This window comes from Xiphias gladius, chromosome 11 (assembly GCF_016859285.1).
Source record: "Xiphias gladius isolate SHS-SW01 ecotype Sanya breed wild chromosome 11, ASM1685928v1, whole genome shotgun sequence".
Classification (NCBI taxonomy): Eukaryota; Metazoa; Chordata; class Actinopteri; order Istiophoriformes; family Xiphiidae; genus Xiphias; species Xiphias gladius.
In genome coordinates, this window is record NC_053410.1 from 16,943,666 (window position 1) to 16,954,563 (window position 10,898).

At 37.9% G+C, this 10,898-nt stretch overlaps 1 long non-coding RNA gene across 1 annotated transcript; it reads left to right on the forward strand.

The window, feature by feature from the left end:
• Nucleotides 1–5,161: 5,161 nt before the first annotated feature.
• Nucleotides 5,162–6,705, forward strand: LOC120796181. The gene is made up of 3 exons (XR_005708350.1): nt 5,162–5,225; nt 5,718–5,800; nt 5,907–6,705. It is a non-coding gene; the product is annotated as an uncharacterized LOC120796181 (long non-coding RNA).
• The last annotated feature ends 4,193 nt before the right edge of the window (nt 6,706–10,898 follow it).

Below are 10,898 nucleotides of genomic sequence, written 5' to 3' on the forward strand. Positions count from 1 at the left end.
ATGGTACTTAAGCTACTTAGTACAGCCTGCAAGAGTGTTCCAGCCGCTATTGAACCTCTCATTGAGGCTGAAGTAGGTGCCTCAGCTTTGGAAGACCTCCTGCAGTACTCCCAACGACTACATGCCAGTGGTGCTGACGTCGCTTCTTCATGAAGACCTTCGGGAGACTAGTTCTGCGGCACCTTAAGCCCCTGGTGAGTGACTCCCTGGACCCTCTGAGAGTCTGGGAAGCAAGTGAGAGTCATGTTCTCCTGCTTGCAAAGAGGCTCTCAGCCATGTAGGCAGATCACGACATGGTGGCCTGGATCCCCCCACTCCCAATTTTTATTTATACATCTTTGACTGTCTGTCTTTCTGCTGTTAACACCCAAATTTCTGCGCCTGGGGTTCAATAAAGTGTTATCTTATCTAATCTTATTTTATCTCATCTGATAACTTAAGCTTCCTGTTGTCCACAAGTAGTGTCACAATTCATGTAGCCAGATTATTTTGACCGTTTGACAGGAGAGAAATATGGTCAGAAAAGGCCAAGATTATTTTGAAACATAATTTATCCAGGGGAAAGCATCAGATGATCAGCTTGGAGAGGGATAGACCACATGGAGGCACTTAAATAGTAATTACTATCAGCAGTACTCCTCTCGTGATGCTGTTGTGGATTTGTAACTGCAATTCTGATGAGGTCAGGTCCACATTATAATTACAATTAATTAATTGTGGCACTTAAGTATACTGCAAATTAGAGCGCAGTAAGAGGAATAGTAATTGGTGTACGAGAAATTATTAGAGGTCAACTTCAAAATCAGCAGGAAAGGAAGGCTATTTCAGTAAATGTCAAATAAATAATGGAAATAAAATTAAATTACAATAGACTGTTGAGTAAAAAATAGGGAAATCAGCACCCTATTCTAAAGCATTTGTTCTTTTTATGTTCCTTTAAACACGTTGAAGATGAGACAACCTGACAAGTCAAAATTCAGAGTAGCTGATTCTGTGTCGTTCAGATTAGTCAAAATATCACTACAGATCAGAATTTAGGTTTTTGAATTGTTTTTTCTTTTGAGTTCATTCCATTTAAACCAAACTCAGATCTAAAATGTCATCCTATTTGCTGTAGCTTCTAAAACAATCTGTAGGTAACTAATTTCTAAATGTCGTGAGCAAATCACCTGCTAAACCACATTTGCCTGTCCCTGCTTAAACTGGCCCCTAGCTGCACTTCTGCAGTGTTTGTTTGTCTCACTGGCAATGTGCCCAGACTGGACAGTCTGTGTCCTGTTTTCCTTGGGTGATATTATCACATACACACTTTTCCTCTAATGCCACAGTCCTTAGGTTATGGACAGTCATATGTGGAGCTACCCAGTACAGCCACACTCTTTATTATAGGTCACTTGAGTAAGGGACTTAAAAGGCACCTTGACAGTTACTGTAGAGAGAGGAGATGGATTTTCTTATTCACATTCCTTGCTCTAATTTTCCAAGCCAGGAACTAAATGTAAAATCAGGTCAAAAAATAAAATGCGATTATCAAAGACCAATGCGGAAGAAATAGCTTGAGTCCTCTTCTTCTGTGGAATTTTTCAATCGGTATATTTGTCAATTCTAAAGTAGATGCATTTTGATGAGCATAGTAGTGTATTCAGCTATTTCACACTGCTTCTACTGCCATTGAATATAAGTGCTAATGCAGAGTAGCTGCATGCGAACATAATTATTACGAGACAAGATTTTATTAGATTGAGTGAGTGATGAGTCACTGTGCCAAATATTATAAAGCAACAGTACTATGGGGGTCGGGCTCATCCTTAATGTGAGCCATGACACACAGTGCCATCATTTGATCTACATATATTTAGGCAGCCTTGATTCACATCATTTTACAAAGCCCAGATCAGGTAAACCAAAGGCTCAGTTAAGATACAAAAGCAATAGAAACATACATATTCTGTGTAGTATACTTTTTGATGTAACTACATATCTGACTGAACAGATGCGGACAGCTGCAGTAACTTGATATGACATCCCCATTTTCATAGTAAAAAAAAAAAACGGGCAAACTAAACACACAATCTCACATGGTTTCTATCTGGTTGTACCAAGAGTTTTACAAGCCATGTGCAAACTGTTTCTTAATACATTTCCTCTCCCAGTGAGAAGTCACATCAGATCTGACTACAATCAACCCTGACTAAATGAACCTATTATCTAATTAGCTTTGTTTCTACCATAGTATTCATCATTCTACAATATATCATCTTAATAGTTTATATACCAATTTATGTAATGGTGCATTCAGAGCGTCACCTCTGAAAACTGAGACGTTAACATCACAACCTCTCACTGTGCATGGTATGTAATTTGATCCCATGGGCCAAGAATGAACGTTTGAGTGCAAGTACATGCGTTATTGACAGAGAAACCAATTTGAATTGTACAATACTAGTACACTGGAAATATGAATAATGTTCAAAGCCTTGTGAGGATATTCATCTGTATTGGAAAATGATAGTTTTCAAACTTATTACTATTTTATTTTACAATACAATTGCACATTTTCTGATAACATGGAATGCAATAACCTGCTTAAAACAAATAGCTAGTTAGGTTGTGTTTACAATAACACTATTATCAATTGTGTGACAGTTCTTGGACACTCCTTGTGTGTCTGCAATAAACCTTTGAGATGCACCCCAGACTGGCATTTTACTCCTTTTATTTGGAGGTTTATGGCAGTGTCCCGTCATGTCTCATCCAGGCATGCCATTTAACATACATTTTATTTCTGAGGAGATTCGGCTCTCCTTGACACTGTTTTATGAAAAACGAATATTGATTAAATGGTCCCTTGATGAAAATATCAATTTTCAGGGATTCTGATTTACAGATGGTTTGCTGTAATTGGACCACTGAATACCAATGTTGAGAACTCATAGTATAAACCATAAGCTGAAATGTAGACCTAATGTGATAGTCCACTTTATAACATAAGGGGAAACATAAAGATTGAGCTAACAATCAACAATGAATTCTCAGGCTCATGGTGTTGGGAGCAGAACATGCAGATATGTAATTTTCATGCATGGCTTCATGCCCTCTGGCTTGTGATTGTAGTTGCTAATAGATTCTCTGGAGAGCTCCTGTAAACATCAAATAAAGTTTGTTGTGGTTTGACTGTTTCTGAGAAAAGACTTCAGTCACTGTGTTCACAATCTTGCCTCACTCCATTGTGTTGCAAACAGCCGTACAACATTATAATAAATCATTTTAATAGACCTGAGCAACAGGAGTAATTGCTTTCTGATCCTTTCAAGAATAATGACCCAACTGGGTTTGAACATTTCTGCAGATTCCCAATGCATTACCTCATATTGTATTAATATAGAGAAAACCCTTTTTTTTGTTTGCTTGTTTTTTTTAACTGGGAAAGATGGAAATTAAGCCTTTAAAATAAACAGACTGAAAAAAAAAATCACAGGTTTAAACACGTGTACTTGGGGAATTTATGTCCAGTATTACAAGTTGTTACAAGACAGATGGAAAAAATGGACAAGCTGAGGGCTGCTTGCAGTGGAGAGAAAAAAAATGTTCCCTTCTTGTTGTTAAATAAGTAATGAAATGTTTGATATGTATGTATAAAAGCCAGATAATCAAAACTGCATGAATACACTTTTTTTCAGAATTTAAACAAAACAAACCCGGCATTAATCTTCTCGAAAGACTGTGTGAGTGTGGTCCACGGAGCAAGACTCACTGAGGATGGACCCATAGTTAAATAGACTGCACTATTTTACAGTCTGGTGGAATTAATAATTCTGCAAATGACATACAACAGTTCTTCTGCTGGAATGCAATTTTATCATAGCTGACACTAAAATGATGTCATCACGAAAGAAAATATTCACTGTACTGGAGCAGCGCAAATGCCACACGGTTTTAGGTTCATAACAGGGTTTCTCTGCACAGTTGGTGATAAAAGTTTAATTTCACTATAAGACCAGGAATCAGGCATCACCTCTCCAGTATTATTTAAATATCAGGGAATTAATCAATCAATGACTTGATTTCAATTGCAATGTCCATCACTCACTGATTTGTGTTTTAACAAGCATCAAGTCAGGTGAAATCAATTTAAGAATGTCATGATTGGTAATACCACTGAAGCATGATGAGTCATGAGTGAAAAGCAGCTAATCCTCATTTTCTTTTGCTGGAAGCTGAATGGAGCTCTACTCTAATTCTATTTTCATGATGACTGACTCATTCCTGCGTGTCTTGCACTCTGCTTTTTTTCTTTCTGTTTCTCTGGCACATTATACTGGGGCTTGCTTTTTTGATTCCATTACCTGATTCCAGTATTAGAGCCCAGCCCATTGCATTTACATTATTTTGTGGTTTGTTGACATCCCATGAGCAGTGCAGCTTATTGTAGGAAAAGGCTTTAGAGATTAGTTCTTCAGACAGTGAACTAATGCTGGCCCAAGATCAACACACTAATCTATTTTACTGGTATTTTTTGCGATTTCGATGAAAAATTAACACTGCCTCCAGCAAACAGCCATATCCTCATTCTTTGACACAGACAAAAGCTTTCACCGTCTCCTGTCTATTTGACTTTTTTATGTTACCAAACTAACTATCAGCCATATCTATTAAAGCATATGCAGCCTTCAATAGTGTTACAATTTCTGTGTGACAAAGTTTAGCTTGCCTTAATCAGCGCAGGTAGTGGCTGACCGGCACTTGTTTTCCCCTCGGGGCTTACCGTAGCTGATTGCGCTCGCTGCTGAGACTGGTCAGACTGGACTGTAGTTGACTCGACCCAGCTGCTGCTGCTGCTGCTGCTGCTGCTGCTGCTGCTGCTGCTGCTGCTGGTGGTGGTGGTGGTGGTGGTGATGGTGGTGATGGTGGTGGTGGTGGTGGTGGTGGTGGTAGCGGGGGCACGTTCAGTCTGAAAACGCCCTGCGCCGTTTTGCCACGGCTTCCGGGCTGAACAACACGTGTCCTTGAAACGCTGCGAAGCGGTTCGCAACCGGTTTGAGGTACGTTTTCTCCTGTCGGTTGGGTGTGTCAGAGGTGTTCACCCAATCAGCGGTGGCGCGTAGATAAAGCCCGCTGCGCATAAAAGGCAGTGCGCATGCGTGCGCCACCTTTTGCGCGACATGGGATTGCCGAAGAGCGCAACTGGGGGCTCCGGGGCTCGCCGGATTCATTCATGTGCCAAAGTAAGACAGTAGACTCAGTTTTTGTTAGCCCGTTAGCCTGCTAGCCTGTGAATATTACTCCTGATTCCTGATTCCTGCTGCCCGCGGACCTTGGAGAGACTCAGTGCTGCAGTTTGGTTAAGTTAAGCAACTTTGAGTGTCTCTTAGTGTCAATAATTGTTTTGCATTTTGATATAAATACACTTATCGTCCCCCGGTTATTTCTTATTTCTGTTACTGACATGATACAACGTACATACAAGTTGGTAGACTTTTGTTTATTTACTGTAAAAGCACACCGGTAGCATCAATACTTGATTTCATAAATTCCCAGCTTAATGTAGCCTACAGATTAATATTTTGAGGGGGTTAGTGATGCATATTCTTTAATTTCCCCTGGATACCAGCATATCATGCCAGTGTATCCTGCGCTCTTGTGGCCTGAAAGTTGTGCAACACTCACTACTTGAAAATTTGAAAACTTGAAATACTCTAACTACTTGCTACATTTAGAGGTCGGCAACCCGGCCGGTACCAAGGGAAAATAACACTCGAGCATCCTGGCACTACAGTGAACGTATCACGGTCAGCACATGGTATGGTTTCTAAATGTCAACAATATGAGTTTACCTGATGCCAGCATTTTTACATTTTTATAATGATTTGATTAAACAAGACATTTTTTAACCTTTATGTCTTCAGGGAAGTTTCACTGAGATCCAAGCTCTCTTGGAACCGTACCAACACCTCTCCTCTGCTTCAGGGGCAGTGTCACAAAACACAAGGCCATCCTGCTGCCCCAAAAATACTGACTCCAGCCTGAGGGCAAACTGTGGAGAGCTAACTGATGGCAAAGACTGGTCTCTGACATTGATACATTCAGTATAAAACAATATAAATCAGTACAGTGGTAACCAAGGGTACTGTCATTAGTTTTTGTTTTTTGAATCAGATACAGTATGAATGGGCTGACCACAATTACATTTTTGTCCTCTTATCCATATATGGATTGTTTGTATGTTGCACTGGTCAGACTGCCAATCATTGCCATCATTCAACAGAGCAAGAAAAAATACATCAAAAAATAACTAATGTTTCTGAGTTCTTTTTGACTGCCGCCTGTGATATTGTTTTAGCGTAGTTATCTTCCTTTTTGAAAGAAAGGCCTGTGTTTTCTTCAGGCACATTCCTTTCATCCTCATGTGGCATCATTAGTTCCATAGATGTCCCTGGTGTAAATGCAGCGAGAGGAAGACTGAGTTCAAGTGCGAAAGAGAGAGACCTTGTTGTCACTGTCCCATAGCTACTTACTTTCGATTGAAGGACTGTGCTGTACATTCATTTTTTGAAGTGTTAATGCAATGTTGCATTACAAAATGACGATGACACCACAGCTCTCCTTTTTTTTTTTTTTTCTTTAAGCAGTTTGCACTCATAACCAATAATACTGTTTCAATGCAATACAATTTTCATGGGAATTAAGACCTTTGTGACATAAATACAGATGACTCTGACTGATGATTGGACTTTTGCCCCAAATGTCTTCACAGAATTTTTGTTGATGAGGAACAGTTTGGAAGCTGTGTAGGAGAGTAAGCAATTCAATTTTTCTCTGGTCATTATTTTGCGAATACTAGATATGTATATTTGCAGTTTGCAATATTTACAGTGTTCTTTCAAAAACTGTATTTGAAAATGTATTTAAATATATAAAAAAACACAACTCAACAGTACCGGAGTGCAATGCAATGCAGTTAAAGATAAATTGCATGGTTGTGCATAATGCTAACAAGAAAAGGAAGGTGAAATGGCTAAAAGGCAAAAATCATGTAATGATGGTAATTGTGGATAATCTTAAATCAAAATTCAAAGAAGAAATCTCCTTCCAATGTTGTTGGCAGAGGCAAATGTGATGATCTACAGGCATAATGTTTCAATCCTGTTAAATAGTTTTATTTACATCAGCAACACTTTCTTTTACCACCAATCTGGCAGATGTCTGAGCTGTTGCGCATAAAGTACCTTTTATTTACATTTTATACCTAATTAGGTCTTCCATATTGACTGATGTCAGAGAGTCCAACCTCCAAGCTGGCCCGGGATCTGCAGTATGCACGAGCATCCAGGGATTCAGCCCAGCACAGCGCTCTCTTTTTTTATTCCAGCATTTGATTGCTCTTCCAAGTCTCAAGAGCCCCTGTACCTCCTCAGTATTTTTGATTTTGAGTTAATTAGCCTTGATCAGTTTCTCTTCTGATGCTCTTGGTATATATGTTAGTGTATGCAAGCTGCTGGTATCTTGCTTTTACATAATTTTTCTATAACCCAATATACATACTCTAATACGTAGTACTCAGAATATCCCTTCTATTGTCATCTCTTTGGACCACTGTACTTGGCTTTATTTGCTTTCTCTTTGCTCATCAAACACATTATTGGCACTGAAGATTTGTTTTCCATTTTCTGTGAAAATACTGAATGAGACAGTGGTTTGATCAAGCCCAGTGACCAAGATTAACACTACACAGCCTTCCACATTCTTACTCCATGCATGAGCTAATATTTTATTTTTATTTTATTTTATATCTATATGTATTCTATATGTATGAGTTACATTGCAATAACTTGCTTGAAGAATGTTAGTCCAACCAATTCTATACATTTGTTTTTAGTTTTATGGATCTGTTGCTTGAACTTTATTTACCAAATGTCACTTCCTTATTTTGTTTTCTATAAAATCCACTTTGTCAAACCAGATGTTAATTTGGCCAGCCTGAGAGAGTAGGTGATTAAGGCAACAGGTGGTTAGTGAAATGACATTTTTCTTATGGTGTCACTATTGTATCATAGCTTATATCTTGTGTTGCTTTTGCACTATAAAACAGACATAAAATAACAAGGAATGTCAAACTTAATTATCATTGCTTATCTAAAAGGAAATGGAATTCATAACATAGACACCTTCGGAAATAAAATACCGTACGGAACCAATTTAAAGGTGAGAGAGTCTCTATATTTACACTCTGTGTTTCTCCTTATACGTTGTGTAAATATGTTGTTTAAGTGAATTGACTTTGATCTCTATAGTTTTTGAGACTACATTTAACTTTTTTAAACTTAACCAGCTTTTCCGCTAGTAGGCTGGTCAGGAAACGGGGTAACCTTTGACCCCCCTCTTCAACCCAGTTCTTGACCAGCAGTACTGCTTGTGTTGTCCCACATGTGCAGTGAGCAAGATACTGTGTAAGCACAGATGCAATAAACATATACAGTATGTTTTAAACACTACTGAATTACAGTATAGGATGCCTTGCGGTGTAAAATGGCTATTGATACTGCCAATACCACTGAGAATCAACAACCTTGCAACTTCATGTTCATTTCATTGTATTGCTTATTGAGACCGCCCATGGCTGAGAGATGAAGTTAACAGTTAACAGTCTTGTGAAAAAAAGGTCCTAAATTTAGCAACCCAATGAAAGTTAAATACTTTCCTTAGGAGCTGGAAGACTAAATTCGATTCAAAACACAACACCGGAATTAAATTCGTCCAGAAATAGAGCTGTCCAGTTTATCTATGTCATGAAAGTATATGTTTACTAACAGATTAGTTATAATGATTTATTTACTTTTGAATTTATTTCCCACCTAATGGTACACAATCACTTAATAGAGCTAGTAGAGCTAGAACTTATACCATTGGATGAGGGTTTTTTTTTTTTTTTTTAAATCTTGTGCGATTGTGTTAGAACCAAATACATCATTCGTGCTAGATATTAGCAATAGAAAAACACAACATCAACTGACAAAGGCTCGAAAGACAATACAGAAGTGCCATTTTATACATATATAAATGCTACTTTCCATTTCTTCCCTTTGCTTTCTCCCCTGTCTCTTGTTTTTTAAAAGCAGTTTGCATTATTTGAAGATTTGATCCACAATGCCCAGAGCTAGATGCATGAACATGCTACCCACCTCTGTTTAGTTATAACACAAGTTATAACATGATTTGATAGCTGCTTGTGATTCATTCACCATCACTCCTAGAATATGGAAGCAATTACTCTTTGATGTTGATTACCCAAACAGGACATTTCTGTATCTGAAGGTTTTGGCTGCATGGTGTCTCTTTACACATTTCATGGTTGGGATGCCAGTAATAATTACTGTGACCAAATCACCATTGCTGAATGTTGAGCAGGATTACACTGAACGAATAAAGAAGCTGTGTGATTAAAGGGGTGTTTAATTTTCATTGTTGAATCCACAGCCACCACTGGCATCAGACCACATCTCAGTGCTTGTTATGTAAGTGGACCACATTTTTAGTGGCTAATTTGATAATTGGCTGCCACTGTAGTGTAATGGTGATTTGATGAGTGAATTCTCAGCAGATTTCATTGTGTGATATCCTTGAATGTGTTTTGTTGGCCTTGTTTGTCAGTTGCTCTGATCTCTGCCAGAAGCAGCAAAGATCAGTGTGTTTATAATGTGTAATTTTTTCCCTTGTATATGTTTTGATTTTTATAAAGCACTTGTCAGTAGTAACCAACAGTCAAAGAGATCATTATGAAAATAACATTCTATCTGGAATAACAAGTAGCAAGTAGTATGATGCTGACAACAGCAATGCTGCATGTGTTTAATTACTACGGTATGAACAAATGGTATAGTCTGCAGCCTTCAAAAGGATTATGCTTACAGTTTGGGAATTGTTACAGGTAGATTTAGCAGGGCAGAAGGTTTTTTCATTTTCCTAAAATAAAAATAAATGGGAAACAAAAATCAGAAGAACAGTAGCATGTTTTTTGTATTATTATTCTTTACTATATGAGTAAGAGGTGTAAACACAGAGACCACTGGAAAAACCAAATTAGATTAACATATACTGTATCAGATTAACATAAGAAATGGCTGTTGTGCACATAAAAAGGCTATTAAATCAAATTTTATTTCACCAACCTGCAGTAGTAGCAAAGCAGTGCACTTGTAGTTTTTAACAATGATTCTGCCACATTTACCTCTTCAAACAGTGTCACACATCCTGAACTATTACAGCTGTGTAAGAAAACGTGTCTCATAACCTCAAGGAATTCACTAAGTGGAATTTGAACTGCAGGGATATATCCCCAGCAATTTCATGTAGTGGACTGTGTCAAGGGAAACAGCAAAGCTTTTTACACATAAAATGTCCTGCTCCAAAGGGAACGGGGAAAAAAAGAAAAAAAAAAGAAACATGCAGCCAAGAGCAGGGTGACCCCTCCTCATTCACAAGAAAGGGAACAATAGGAAGGTCAAACGATATAAAAGTACCACAGAAAAAGAAACCAAATATTTATTTTAGTTTATTGAAAAAGTCCTCTCTAGTCACGGAGCTTGAGACTGCCTGCAAGTACAGATGTTCTTATGCACTTTGAACATATATTCCACAATGTGTAGACTAAAGTAGCTGTTCTGTGTTTTATTAGCCAATTAACAAGGTGGTTAATGTACTGTTAATGCAAACATTGACTTTGAAATTATGCTAAATATAAAAAATAAAATTAAAATAAATAAATGAAATTAAACTATGGACTAGGGGGAATCAATAATCAATCAATACAATTAAACTAAACTGTTGTCTTAAAGTAAAGACATTGCATCTGTTTTAAAAAAAAACTCATAGCGCTGCACCCTCTTAAAAATGCTCAAAGG